At 39.4% G+C, this 14,205-nt stretch overlaps 1 long non-coding RNA gene across 1 annotated transcript in view; it reads right to left on the reverse strand.

Annotated features, from left to right (window-relative positions):
- LOC147577556 (uncharacterized) overlaps positions 1-14,205 on the reverse strand; it is a 53,322-nt gene that overhangs the window by 29,116 nt on the left and 10,001 nt on the right. The window contains exons 2-3 of the long non-coding RNA XR_015255860.1: positions 4,047-4,403; positions 777-876 (exon numbers count right to left, since the gene is read on the reverse strand). This is a non-coding gene — a long non-coding RNA (uncharacterized LOC147577556). The remainder of the gene's footprint in view (positions 1-776; positions 877-4,046; positions 4,404-14,205) is intronic.

The following is a 14,205-nucleotide window of genomic DNA, read 5'->3' on the forward strand; positions in this document are numbered from 1 at the left end:
AATATTACCAGAGTAACAGGACTAAAATGACTCACTGGGTCCTTGGTTGCAGGGCTCGGTGCTGCACATGGTACTAAATTAAGGCTCAGAAGCCTGGGCAGTTGTGAAAGTCTCTTTGAGAGACTTTGAGAGGTCATAAGTGACTCTCCTCCAAAACACGAAAGCATCAAACAGGAGGACGTGATAGGCCGGGAGAAAAGAAAATATGGAAAGCGTAGAAGAAAAGAAGAAAAGACCTAAGGCCCCTCTTGCTCCCTGAGAATGCAACCCCAGGCTGATTATCATCTGTGAGTCTTAGAGGAGCCAAAAAAAAAAAAAAAAAAAAAAAAAAAACAGCTAGTCCAGATGACAGCACCTTGCCCTGCATGATCGATCTAGAAGAATAAAAGAATAACCCAATGGCTGCCCTACTGGGTCAGAGCCACCAGGTCAAAAGGACCAGAGGACATTTGGAAGACACATCTGGATCTGAAAAGGAAGAATCTGTACATCTTCAATCGCTGTACCTGAGAGAAGGACTTTCAGAAAGTACTCCTAAATCTTATAAGTTATATACCAATTGTACCTCAAAAAAAAAATCACGAATCTGGTAGCCCAGAAAAGAAGAACTCTGCTTCATATACGAGCTATCGATACCTTGTCCTATGCATTCGGTCAGCACTTACTATTGCTTCCTGTGAATGCAATACTAAAAAGAGGTAACAACCGAACAAACACACGGGATTCCCGTCCTCACACAGTTGACAATCTAATGAGGAGATGGAATCCGCACTCACCTGCCTTTTCTCCTTTTCTGCCTCCTTTGCTTGATCTTCCTTATCTGCTGACCACTGGATGTTCAACACACTGAGCCACCCAGGGGCCCCAGGATTTTTTCTAAATAAAAGAAGAAGATAAGAAAAAAATACCAGTGAGGGAGGAAAGTGTGTAAGAAATGAAAAGAGGAACCATTATAAAAATCCCATGGGGTTTTAAATAAAGTTAGAAGAAAATAAGAATGCCAAATTAATTATTTGTGGATTATTCTTTAGACCAGGGTTTTTCAAATTCAGCACCATTAACATTATGGGCCAGATCATTTTTTCCTATAGGGAACTGTCTAGTGCATTGTAGGGTATCTGATAGTATCCCAGGCACCCTTGTCTCCAGTTATGGCAATCAAACGTGTCTGCAGATGTTGCCAAATATTCCCTGGGAGGCAAAATTGCTCCCACTTGAGAACGATTGTTTTAAAAAGAAAGAGTTGGCGTGCCTGGGTGGCTCAGTCTGTTAAGCATCTGACTCTTGATTTCAGCTCAAGCCATGATCTCACAGTTTCATGAGTCTGACTTCACACAGGGCTCTGTACGGACAGTGCAGAGCCCGCTTGGGATTCTCCCGCTCTTTCTGTCCTACCCCCCACCCCCCGCTTGTACCATCTGTGTCTCTCTCAAGATAAATAAATAAACTTAGAAAAAAGAGAGACTCATTGAAGATTTGAAGCAGCAGATAACATAAAAACTAAAATCGATTGAACTGGCAAGACTTCCCATGCTAACTGGGTGGAGCAGGCAAGAGAAAAAAGTGAAGATATTTTTTGCAATATTCCTGCTCAAAGATTATAATAGAGTTCTGAAATACAAAAGAGGTCGTGGAATTGGAAATGACAGATTAAGTGTTATTTATTTACAGAGGTAGACACTCATTATGGGTATAGAATCAAACAGGCTTATCAACGTTTGTTGTTTTGACAATGGGAAGCAAAGACAGGAATCAAAGATGGCCGTGATAGGTTGAGCCTAATGGCAAGGTAGTGGTTGTGACAAAAGTGGACAATAGTGAGGGAAACAGATTTAAAAGGGAAGATGAGTTCAATTCTTTGAATTGCAAAATAGAAATGTACTAGAAGAACATCCAGATAGAAATGTCAAGCCAGAAATTGGAAAATTGAGAGTGAACTTTGGGGGGAAACTCAGGGTGTAAACGTGGACTTAGAAGCCATTTATGAGGAAAGTAGAGTTGAAGTCATGTACTGAGATTGCCCAGGAGGAGAGTGCAAAATAGAAAAGGAAGCAACCAGAGACAGATGCTCCATTTAAACACCTGTATCTAAATGGGTATCATATTGAAGGAAGAGAAGAGAGTAGTTGGAGGAGTAGCACAAGAGTAGGAAAACAAAGTGTCTAAAAAGACACGAAGGAGAGATATTAGCAAAGGATGGTGGGTTAGTTGGTTAATGGTCGACCATTGGTACAAGAGGTTAAAGACTATGACAACAGAGAAAGTGGCTATTGGATTCAGTGAATAGTAAGTAGCTAGGGGGTGTTCAGAACGCAGTGTAGACACAGTGAACAGAAAATAAATTAGAATGAATTTAGAACCACATGGGTGCTGAAAAAGTAGGTATTTAATACCTCCATTGGTAAAGGGAAAAAGAAATAGAGCAACTGTGTTTCTCAGGACAGAAGTTGTGTCTACTTGTAAGTGACTGAGAAATTAAATATGAGTGATTGAAAATGCAAGAAAGACAGAGAGAGACGAAAGAAGTGATATTTAATGGAGTGTGACTCCAGAGGAGATGAGAAAGTTTGGAACAAAGGCACAAATGTTCGATTTTCTCAAAGAGGAATGTGTTAGTCTCTAAAACTGGGAGAAGCAAAGAGTAAGAGATAATGCAGTGTGGTAATAAATTACAAAGTTGAGGATGATTCTCCAAACTATGTATTTTACATGTGATTTAATTTTTAAATGTTTACACCGAGCAGAGCCCTTTTAAATAGAAGAGTTGAACGTGATTTCCCTATTCAAGGGAGTACTTGCAAAGAGTATTCTGTACTAGTCTCTGAGCCAGGTGTTCATAGACCGAAGCCAGATTTTTATGGTATACTTTTATTATCCTGTTCAAACTAAATTCCCAGAACATCAGCACATGCTCGGTTAAATATGATATGAAAACACATTGCAAGTACAGAAATGTTATTTTTGGATTAGCCACAGATTTTGGTCTATATATAACTCCGTACTCCCCAATGACGGCCAGTAATCGTGTTATAATAGTAAAATATCTTCTTAAGTAAGCTTTATTTATAACTTACCCTGCAAACACCCAAGACTTGGCATCGAGAGAAAAGAAGAAAATAAGCAGAAATGTCATGCAACTTGGGTTTCATTTCTTAAATTCTCTGAGACAAGCTGTCTACTTCAAACACACGCTTTCATTCAACTTTCCTTTATGTACCAGCACATGAATGAAATAAGAGAATCCTATAATGTGAGACAAACCCAAATGTCAATGAATCAGAATGGCAATTATGTAAGTTGGGCAAGATTTTACTACTGCGCACATGATTTCCCATCCAGTAAATGAGAGGAAAACACTAGTGTTCTTTTGCCTTTGTTAAACTGTTACTGTTTTGTTCTTTAATTTGTATTGTATGAAACTATTAAAATTCCCAATAAAATATGAAGTTTCATTTGTCTTTGCCACTAATGATTCTTTTGCACCAAAAGACATATCAAAACCACAAAACAGCAGGGTGTGAACAAATAGCTGTGTCAAATTGGCCAAATATTGATAATTGTTGAAGCTGTGCAATGGGTACGTGGACTTCTTTGTGCTGTTCATGCTACTTTTGAGCATTTTCGAGTATGTCCTTTTTTAAATAAATAAGTAGTAAATATGGGGCGCCTGGATGGCTGAGTCAGTTAAGTGTCTGACTTCGGTTCAGGTCATGATCTTCCGGTTCCTGAGTCTGAGTCCCGAGTCGGGCTGCCTGCTGTCAGCACAGAGCCTGCTTTGGACCCTCCACCACCTCCCCTTTCTCTGCCCCTCCTCTTCTCACTCTCTCTCAAAAAAAAAAAATAAACATTTAAAAAAATAGTGGCAAATAATTCTATTACAAATGTTTGCGAACATTTTCCCTCAGTTCCCAAAGACAAAAGCCTCATATTCCTGCTTTAGAATGTGGTAGGCAAATCAAATAGTGAAGTCCTTTTATGATGTGGTAGACAGAATGGCTCCATAGAAATACCCACACCCTAACCCCTGAGATGGAAAAACATATTACCTTACGTGACGATTAATTTTGTGTCACCTTGACTGGCATGGGATGCCCAAATGAAACATTATTTCTTGGCGTGTCTGTATTTCTCGCTGAGATTAGCGTCTGAACGGACAGACTCAGTAAAGTAAATTACCCTCCCCAGGGTGGGTGGGCCTCATCTAACCCACTGGGGGCCTGAATAGAACAAAAGGCAGAGAGAAGAGGAAACGACTTCTTTTTTCTGCCTCACTGATTGAGCCTGAACATCGCATGGCATCTTCTGCCCTCATCGAACTGGGATTCATACCATCAGATCCCCCAGTCCTTAGGCGTTTGGGCCTTGGACTGTCAGTACATCATTAGCTTTCCTGGATCTCCAACCTGCAGACACAGATCATGGAACTCCTCAGTACCCATATAATCACATAACCCAATTCCTCATAATAAATCAATATATATTTTTAAATAAATATTATGTTTAAATATATATGTATAATGCATAATATACATTATGTCATGTTATTATACAATATTAATAACGCATTATAATATATAATAATGTATATAAATCATTATATATTTGAACATATTCAAATAGGATATATACACGTATCCCATCAGCTGTTTCTCTGGAGAATCCTAATACAACAACCTTATGTGGCAAAGGGGACTTTACGGATATAATTAAGTTTCTAGACCTAAACCAGGAAGAACAGCCTGGATTATCCTATGCAAGAGGGGGTAACCTCATCACATGAGCCTTTAAAAGCAGAGAACTTTCCGGGCATCAATGTGGTTCAGTCGGTTAAGCGTCCAGCTTCGGCCTAGGTCATGATCTTGCCGTTCCAGAGTTCGAGCCTGGCCTCGGGCTCTGGGCTGAAGGCTCAGAGCCTGGAGCCTGTTTCAGATTCTGTGTCTGCCTCCCTCTCTCTCTCTCTCTGCCCCTCCCTCCCCAACTCACACTCTGTCTCTCTCTCTCTCTCAAGAATAAATAAACATTAAAAAAAAAAAAAAAAAGGCAGAGAACTTTCTCCAGCTGGAGGCAGAGCAGATGCAACAGCAGAAGAATCCGAGGAAGTCAAAGCATGAGGAGGACTCCACAGGAAGTTGCTGGTTTGAAGGTGGGGGGCAACATGGTGAGGAATTCAGGTGACCTCACGGAGCTGGGAGAGGCTCCTGGCTGACAGCCAGCAAGGAAACAGGGACCTCACCTCTGCAGTCTGAATAACCGAATTCTGTCAACAGCTTGAATGAGCTTGGAAACAAATTCCCCCTCAGAGCCTCTAGATAAGCGTCCAGCTTGCCAACAACTTAATCTCAGCCTGTGCAACTCTGGCCAGAGGAGCCAGCTGAGCTCACCAAGCTCCTGACGTACAGAACTGGGGATAATAAATTGTGATTGTTTTGAATGGCTACATTTGTGATACCTCTAAGATGGCCATAGGTAACAAATACATCCTACTTAACATAACAAAGACCCAATAGCTGGACATTTTAGGTTTTTTTTTTTTAACATTTATTCATCTTTTGAGACAGAGCTCAAGCAGGGGAGGGGCAGAGAGAGAGGGAGACACAGAATCCGAAGCAGGCTCCAGGCTCTGAGCTGTCAGCACAGAGCCCGACGCGGGGCTCAAACTCAGAGACCGCGAGATCATGACCTGAGCCAGTCGGCCACCCAACCAACTGAGCCACCCAGGTGCCCCTGAACATGTTAAAAGACATTCCTAACATGAAAAGTAAGACAATGAGAAGTTATTATAATGTCTTACTTATTATACTGGGAAAATATATAAAAAGAAATTGTGGTAGGGAAATGCATTACATCACATGTGATAGCACGTGCCTGATGGGTATATAAATTGGTCCAAAGTTTGGGGAGAGTAATTGGTAATGTGTATAAGAAATCCGGATAACATGTTTGACGTAAAATTCCACATCTATTTTTTAAGTAAAGAATTCCAGTAGTATTTCTTACCTTTGACCAGTAATCCCACATCTATATACCAAGAAAATAATGTAGATGCATATTATATGAAAAAAATAGTACAGTGTGAACAAAAATTAAGCTGTAAAGATGATCACCATAGCACAGCATAGAATAGCAAAGTTGGTAACGATCTAAACATCCAACAAAAGGGACTGGTTAAGTTAGGGGACACCCACATAATGAAATTCTGTAAAGCCAGTTCAAGTCATGTGGTAGATAGTGTTTGTTAGCATGGAAAAGTCTTTCAAGGAAAAAAGGCAACAAAATAGCATTACAATCCAATGTCAGAAAGTATATGCATGAAAATGTCACCAATTTGATCCTTTCTGCTGGTCTGCATCTTTTGATTTTTTCCTTTATGATCATAGATTTCATAATAGACTCACAAAAAAAATGTTCTTTTTAATACAGTTTACAAATCTGTGCATTTATACAAATTTCCAGAAGGTTATTTACTCAATTAGGACAAAAATGATTGCAGATATTTCAGGACAAATGACAAAATATTTCTTCTGTATTTGGAGCAAAACATTAAGACAAAGAACGTTCTCCTATTTCTCAGATGTTCGTGGATGTTGTATAAGAAAATTCATCACTAGTTTTAGCTCATCAAAAATATACCCACTATCTCTCTACCATCAATACATCCTTTCTTTCTGTTCAGATTCTTACCCACTTTCATTGGTCAGACTCATTCCTCGGAACCTACCTAATATGCAGTGCAAGAGTTTTTACTGAACATAAACTAAAACAAGAAATACTCTCCTGTCCTCAGTCCCCATCTCTTCCTGCACGACCACAGACACTGTATCTGAAAGTTTTGTGTCCACACATGGGCTGGAGAATGAAACACGATTCTATTGATTCTGAACATATCAAAGATTGTGGTAAAATTTGGCTTCAAGGAAGAAAGGAAGTGAAAAATTAGTTCTTGGAGAGAAGTACGTATCTGAGACAAATCTGAAATAGACATTTAAAGAGATTTTTCTCAATTTCAACCTTCAGTTCTTGTATTGACTAGCATAGGATGACGTTTTAACCAAAATCAAAACATATTTGAAATATGTTGTGTATTTACTTGTTGCTAAGTCCCTGGTTGTTATTAAAGCATTTGAGGCAAGCATTGGGGTTGGTTCTTTAAAAAAAAAAAAAAAAAAAAAAATCCATTTCCATTTTGCGCACTAGTACGCTGGAGAATTAATTGTACACATTTTCATGCTGGTGAGTTGAAATCAGAAAATGCTACAATCAAGCTTTTTTTTCTTGGAGATCCAGTTAATGCATAACATTATTTCATCCCCTCCCAACCCATCAGGAAGACCTGAACTAGCTCTACAAGCATCACAGTTAATGCAGTCTCTTGGCTTTTAGTCTCCCTATTAGTCTTGGTCAGCTGAGAATCATGGATGTCAGCAACATCCACCGCATCCCATAGAATCTGTAGGGCCAAGTGGCTGCGAAGTTAAGTACTCATTGGCTAGTCCTTCTTTGACCCTATGTGGACCCTGCTTAGGATGCAAAGATATATCAGGTGAATGAAGCAGCATATAATCATAGAAACCAGGGGTGCAGACCATGTATGCAAGAGCAGACTTTCTTACTAGTGCAAACAAATACAAACATGGCAAACTAGACAAAAATGTTACTTGGATATACCAGGGTCTAGCTTTATTGCTAACGAGACCAAATTCCTAATAGTATTGTGTTAAATAACAATGGGCACAGCATATGGATGGACTGGAAATAGGCAGATAGGAGGCAACAGAAAGTAATAGCATTGTCAAAAATTTATTTCATCTTAAGCCAATTCAGCATGTGTCCCGTGTTCAGTTATTCCAAAAATTAATTATATATTTTTAGATTTCCCAATTTCCTTCTTTAGCCCTCCTATTCCCTTAATGCTTGGGCATTTTAAACCGTTATGTATTATCCTTCAATTTAATATCATATTTAGGGGGTGCCTGGGTGGCACAGTCAGTTGAGTGTCTGACTGTGGATTTGGACTCAGGTCCTGATATCAGAGTCATGGGATCGACCCCGCGTCGGCCTCTGCAATGAGAGTGGAGCCTGTTTGGGACCCTCTCTCGTTCTTTCCCTCTGCGCCTCTCCCCCACAAGTGCGCTTTCTCTCTCCCCCCACCTCTCTCTCAAATAAAATAATAATAATAACATCATATTTAGGAAGTATCTGTGGATTTTGTTATAAAGTAATGTAATGGGGTGTTCCTCTCTGTTGGGAGCTAGCAATAGTTCAAAATAAATATATACCAGAGTGAAAAGGGATAAAACCTTTAGCTTGTACATATAGATATAGATATAGATATAGATATAGATATAGATATAGATATAGATATAGATATAGATAGATATCATATTGGCATATATATTGATATTGATTTTATATATTTTTTGCATATATATATATATATTAAATATATATTTATTCTGGTATAAAACTTTAAGAAGAAGGAGCCAAACAGAGTTTTTCTGTAAATAGAATCCCATTCATAATCCAGCAAATATTTATTCAGCAAATGGTATATAGGAAATAAACACTTCCTGTTGATGTGCTGAATCAAAGTGATGAAAGATAGCCCCAACCCTGAAGGAGATGAATAGATGATATTTTTACATCAACCACAGGAGTGATACAAGTGAATGGAAATGATCAAGGCAAAACAAAATAAAGCAAAACAAAACCTTTATGGAGCAGGTGAAATTTAAAATGGGCCTTGGAAGTTGGGGAGGTTTTTCATACGGTGGTTTTAAGCCACAAGTTCCTGTTTTAATGTTATAATACATCTGATGAATATTGTTCACATCAACATATACCCAATATTAACATGGAAACAACCAACTCCACTAATAAGTAACCAATTATCTATAATTTTCTTTCTCATACTTATTTAGAGTAGTGATTCTCCCCTGGAGCATGCATCAGAATTTCCTGGGAAGTTGGTTGCAATGGATCATTGGGCCCCACCAATGCTTCTGATTTAGTAGGTCTGGGTCCCAGGCAATGCTGACTCCACTGGTCCAATAACCGCAATTTGAGAGCCACTGATTTAAAGCACCTGGGATGGATCCCTGCCTTCGCAACATGCTGGCTGATATTCAGAAAGGTCTCAGCCTCTCAAGACTCAATTTTACCATTTATAAAGGTAATGACATTGGTAATGATGATTCCTATCTTCTAAGCCTATTTGGGGAATTAAATTAAGCAGTGCACATAATCCAGAGCCTGATATAGTAAGTGCCCTCCACTCAAGAGCAATGATGGCTTCCCCACCAGGGGAAGCTAGTGGGTAAGTGTATGCCAAGTGCTATGGCCTGAACATTTGTATCCTTCCCAAATTCACATGTAAGGCCCTAAAACCCAATGTGATGGTATTTTGAGGTGGGGCTTTTGAGGGGTAATTAGGTTTATTTACTTATTTATTTTTGAATCTTTGGACATTAGCTCCTTTATTCCTTTTTTTTTTTTTTTTTTTTTTTTGTCCTTTCTTTCCTACTCAAGGACTTTTTCTAATTTTTTTTTCAATATATGAAATTTATTGTCAAATTGGCTTCCATACAACACCCAGTGCTCATCCCAAAAGATGCCCTCTTCAATGCCCATCACCCACCCTCCGCTCCCTCCCACCCCCCATCGACCCTCAGTTTGTTCTCAGTTTTTGAGAGTCTCTTATGCTTTGGCTCTCTCCCACTCTAACCTCTTTTTTTTTTTTTTCCTTCCCCTTCCCCATGGTTTCTGTCAAGTTTCTCAGGATCCACATAAGAGTGAAAACATATGGTATCTGTCTTTCTCTGTATGGCTTATTTCACTTAGCATCACACTCTCCAGTTCCATCCACGTTGCTACAAAGGCCATATTTCATTCTTTCTCATTGCCACGTAGTATTCCATTGTGTATATAAACCACAATTTCTTTATCCATTCATCAGTTGATGGACATTTAGGTTCTTTCCACAATTTGGCTATTGTTGAGAGTGCTGCTATAAACACTGGAGTACAAGTGCCCCTATGCATCAGTACTCCTGTATCTGAGGGGTAATTAGGTTTAGATGAGATCATGAGACAGTGTCCCCATGATGGGATTAATACCTTAAAATAATTAGAAGAGACACCAGAGCCTGCTCTTTTCTTATCTCTCTCTCCCTCTCCTCTGCTCATCCTCCCCACCCCTGCCAGCAGGCACCAAGGAAAAGCCATGTGAGCACACAGGTAGAAGGCAGCTGTCTATAAGCCAGGAAGCAGATCCTCACCAGACACTGCATCTGCCAGCAACTTGATCTTAAACTTCCCAGCCTCCATAACTGTAAGAAATAAATATTTGTCATTTAAGCCTCCCAGTCCATGAGAGTAGACTAAGACATCAAGGACTCAGTGTGAGCTATGGGATGGAGGTGGCAATGGATCATTCATGTTCAGAGAATGGCATTTAGGACAAGCCAGGATATAACCTTCATGCTGGGGACAGGAGGAGAATCTCAGAGGACCTCACCGAGAATGGGGAAGAACCCTGGAATTCCTTGGGCACCTCTTTCTCCCCAATTGTCTGATGTTTCTGGAAGCGATTAGCCTCTACTTTCTGTCAAAATGTCTATTATTTCTGGAAGAACAACAGAAGTACTCATATAGTTAGCCACCAATCATAAAAGTAGAAATGACTTTAGCTGCTCATTCAAAGCATGTGCTAAATATAATTGAGCAAAGAAGAGTTTGATATTCCTAAGGCAGAAGAGCAGTGAAAACTCCACATACAAGAACTCTATTAACGTCCCAAGAGGACCCTCACAATGAGGCTGTGCAGAGTCCTATATACCAGAGAGGCACTTAAGCATCCTTTTCATTAACCTCAGACTGAAAGCTACTTATCCTTTTGCTTTGAAACGGACCCCTAGTGATTTGCAGTTGAGGTTGAAATGTTTATATAATTCAATTTCACAACTTACTGTAAAGCTACAGTAATTGACATTAGGTATTGAGTATTAGTGTGAGAATAAATAGACCAATGAAATGCACAGTAGGTTGAGTGGTAGCCCCAAAAACATGTATCTGTGTCCCAAACTCCGGAACCTGTGAATGGGATCTTATTTGGAAAAACAGATGTGATCAGATTGTACATGTAGTTAAGGTGGGTCCTAAATCCAATCACAGGCATCCTTGTAAGAGAAAAGCAGAGGGACATTTCAGACTTCAGACCCACTGGGAAGAAAGCAGAGATTGGAATCATGCCAAGAAATGTCTGGAGCCACCAGAAGCTGGAAGAAGAAATGATTCTCCCCGGCAGCCTACAGAGGGAGCTTAGTCCTACAACATCTGGATTACAGACTTCCAGTATCCACAGCTGAGACCATTTCTTTTGTCTTAAGCCCCCATTTTGGTAGTAGGTTCCTCGGGCCACCCTAGGAAAGTAATACAAGAAGAAACAAAAGAGATTCCAAACACAGATCTACCTTTACAGAATAACTTGAACAACACAGGATTGCAATTCAGTTGAGAAAAGAAGATCTTTTCAATAAATGTGTTTGGGTCCAGTGAATATTTATGAGTGGAAAAAAAATGACCTTTATCTCCAAAATTAATTTTATACAGATTATAGACCTAAACCTGAAAGCTAAAATAAATCAAGCTTCTGGTTGAGAACACAGAACATCTTCATAACCTTGAGACAGTCAGATTTCTAAAAAGGACACACACAAATAAAAAGTCTCACCACAAAATAAAATACTGATAAATATGATGTCGTAGACAGAATAATAGCTCCCCAAAGATGTCCAGGTCTCAATTCCCAGAATCTGTGTGTGTATTAGACTACATTGCAAAAGAGAATTAAGGTTGAAATGGCAATAGGGTTACTGGTTTTGAAGATGGAGGAAGGGAATACAAGCCAAGAAATGCAGAAGCTGCATTCCTAGAAGCTAGAAAAATCAAAGAAATGAATTCTCTCCTGGAGCCCACAGAAAGGAGTACTGTCTTGCTAACATCTTGATCTTAGCCTAGTGAGAGTTGCGTCTGACTTCTGATATGCAGAACTGTATAATAAGAAATGTGTTGTTTTAAGCCACTAAGTTTGTTACAGCAGCCGTAGGAAACAAATTCATAAGACTTCATTGAAAATTAAGAGCACCTTTTTATGGGAAGACCATCAGGTACTGGAAAGGCAAGACACAAACTGAAAAACGATATTAATTATAAATCTATCCCACAGTGAACTTGTGTCCAGAATTTAGAGGTAACTTCCACAAATCTATAATCAGATGACACACAGCCCAATTTTTTAAATGGGCAAAAAACTCGAAAAGGTACGTCACAAAAGAAATCAAAATGAGCAACAAAAGTTGAAAAGATATTCACAGTCATTACTCATCAGGAGAAGAAAAACTGAAGCCCTATAAGACAAACCTACGCCCACAGACTGTCTAAATTAAAAAGACTGTCATATAAAGTGTTGGCAAGGATATGAAGCAAATTGAACTCTCAAACCTTGCTGGTGGAGTGTGAATTGGCACAACCACTTTGGAAAGTTGCTTGGTACAACCTCCTGAGGTTAGACTTCTTTCTATCCACAATCCGACTCCTATAGGAATCCTAATTAGAATGTCCAAAGCAGCTTTATTCAGAATAACCAGAAACTGGAAATAATTCAAATGCCCCAAATAAGGAAAACGGAAAAATAAATTGAAGTATACTAACATAATGCAATACTGCACTGGAATTAAGAAGAGCGTGTATTCAAATACACACTCAAGGCATGAATGAATCTCATGGCCACTGTGTTGAGTGAAGGCAGCCACACATAAAATTGTTCGTATGATATGATTCCACGTGTACGAAGTTCAATAACAGAACTACTAGATAATAATAGAAATCAAAATAGTGGATGTTTCTGAAGAGAGGGTAGTTACTGTCTGAGAAAATAGAGGGAAACTTATGGGATGTTTGAAATATTCAGTATCTTGACATGGATACTTTTAAAACTCAGCAAGTCTTACAGTTAGGATACTGTTTCACCCACTTTACTCCATGTATGTTACACTTTAAAATAAAAACATAAAAAGTAAAATAAAATTTAAAATTATGCTCAGATTTCTAGGATGTAGGAGATAGGGATTTCCAAGTAAGTAAAGGCTCAGGCATATAATACCTAGAACACAATCAGGCTAGGACTGGCTAGGACTCTGACCTCCCAATGTTGCTTAGCACCACCTAAACAGCCACCTAATTTGGACCACCTGTGACCCAAGGCATCCTGATCCTCCCTTTACCCTAGACTCCCAAATCTTTCTTTTAAAAAAAAAATTATTTTACATTTATTTATTTTTGAGAGACAGAGAAACAGAGCACACGTGGGGAGGGGCAGAGAGAGAAAGAGACAGAATCCAAAGCAGGATCCAGGCTCTGAGCTGTCAGCACAGAGCCCGAGGTGGGGCTCAAACTCACAAACTGTGAGATCATGACCTGAGCCAAAGTCGGACATTTAACCAACTGAGTCACCCAAGCACCCCTGGACTCCCAAATCTTTCTGAGGCCCAGGATTCCTCTGAAAGTTGGTTCACAGCCAGACATCTTACCTGAAAATGAAAAATCTCCAAAAGAGACAATGTAAAACAAAAAGATGATTCTCCTAGAGAATGGATGGGGGATGACAGAAGGATTTCCTTCTAGAGGGGGTTGAGTTCCCTCTAGAGGTTAAAATATATGGCCAACAGAAGCTATTTAAAAAAAATGTACAGCAGGAAAGCAAGCTAGCGTATTATAGAGTCAACCCCTCAATTCTCAACCTCTGTTTTTACAATCTTTATTTTAGGGGTGCCTGGCTGGTTCAGTCAATTAAGCATCTGACTCTTGATCTCAGCTCAGGTCTTGACCTCAGGGTTAGGAGGTTAAGCCCTGCATTGGGTTCCAAGCCCCCCTACCAAGAAAAGGAACTTCCCTTGTTGGGACTCTGTACAATCTTTCCTTTAAATAAGATACCAAGTACTGACCAAAGTTACATAAAATTGCCTAAACACGAAAGCCAGTTACATGTCACCAAGCCTCAACCTCCTTTTTCCAATCTTATCTCCTTTTATCCCCCTTATACACTTCCTAAGCTCCAATCACACAACGCCCTTGGTGAATGAAAATCATTACCTGATACAAAGTAAAGGCTCAGTGAAGATTTTCTGAATAAACAGATGACTGTCCATAC

The sequence above is a fragment of the Puma concolor genome, chromosome C2, assembly GCF_028749965.1.
Source record: "Puma concolor isolate L17-30 chromosome C2, mPumCon1.1.hap2, whole genome shotgun sequence".
NCBI lineage: Eukaryota > Metazoa > Chordata > Mammalia > Carnivora > Felidae > Puma > Puma concolor.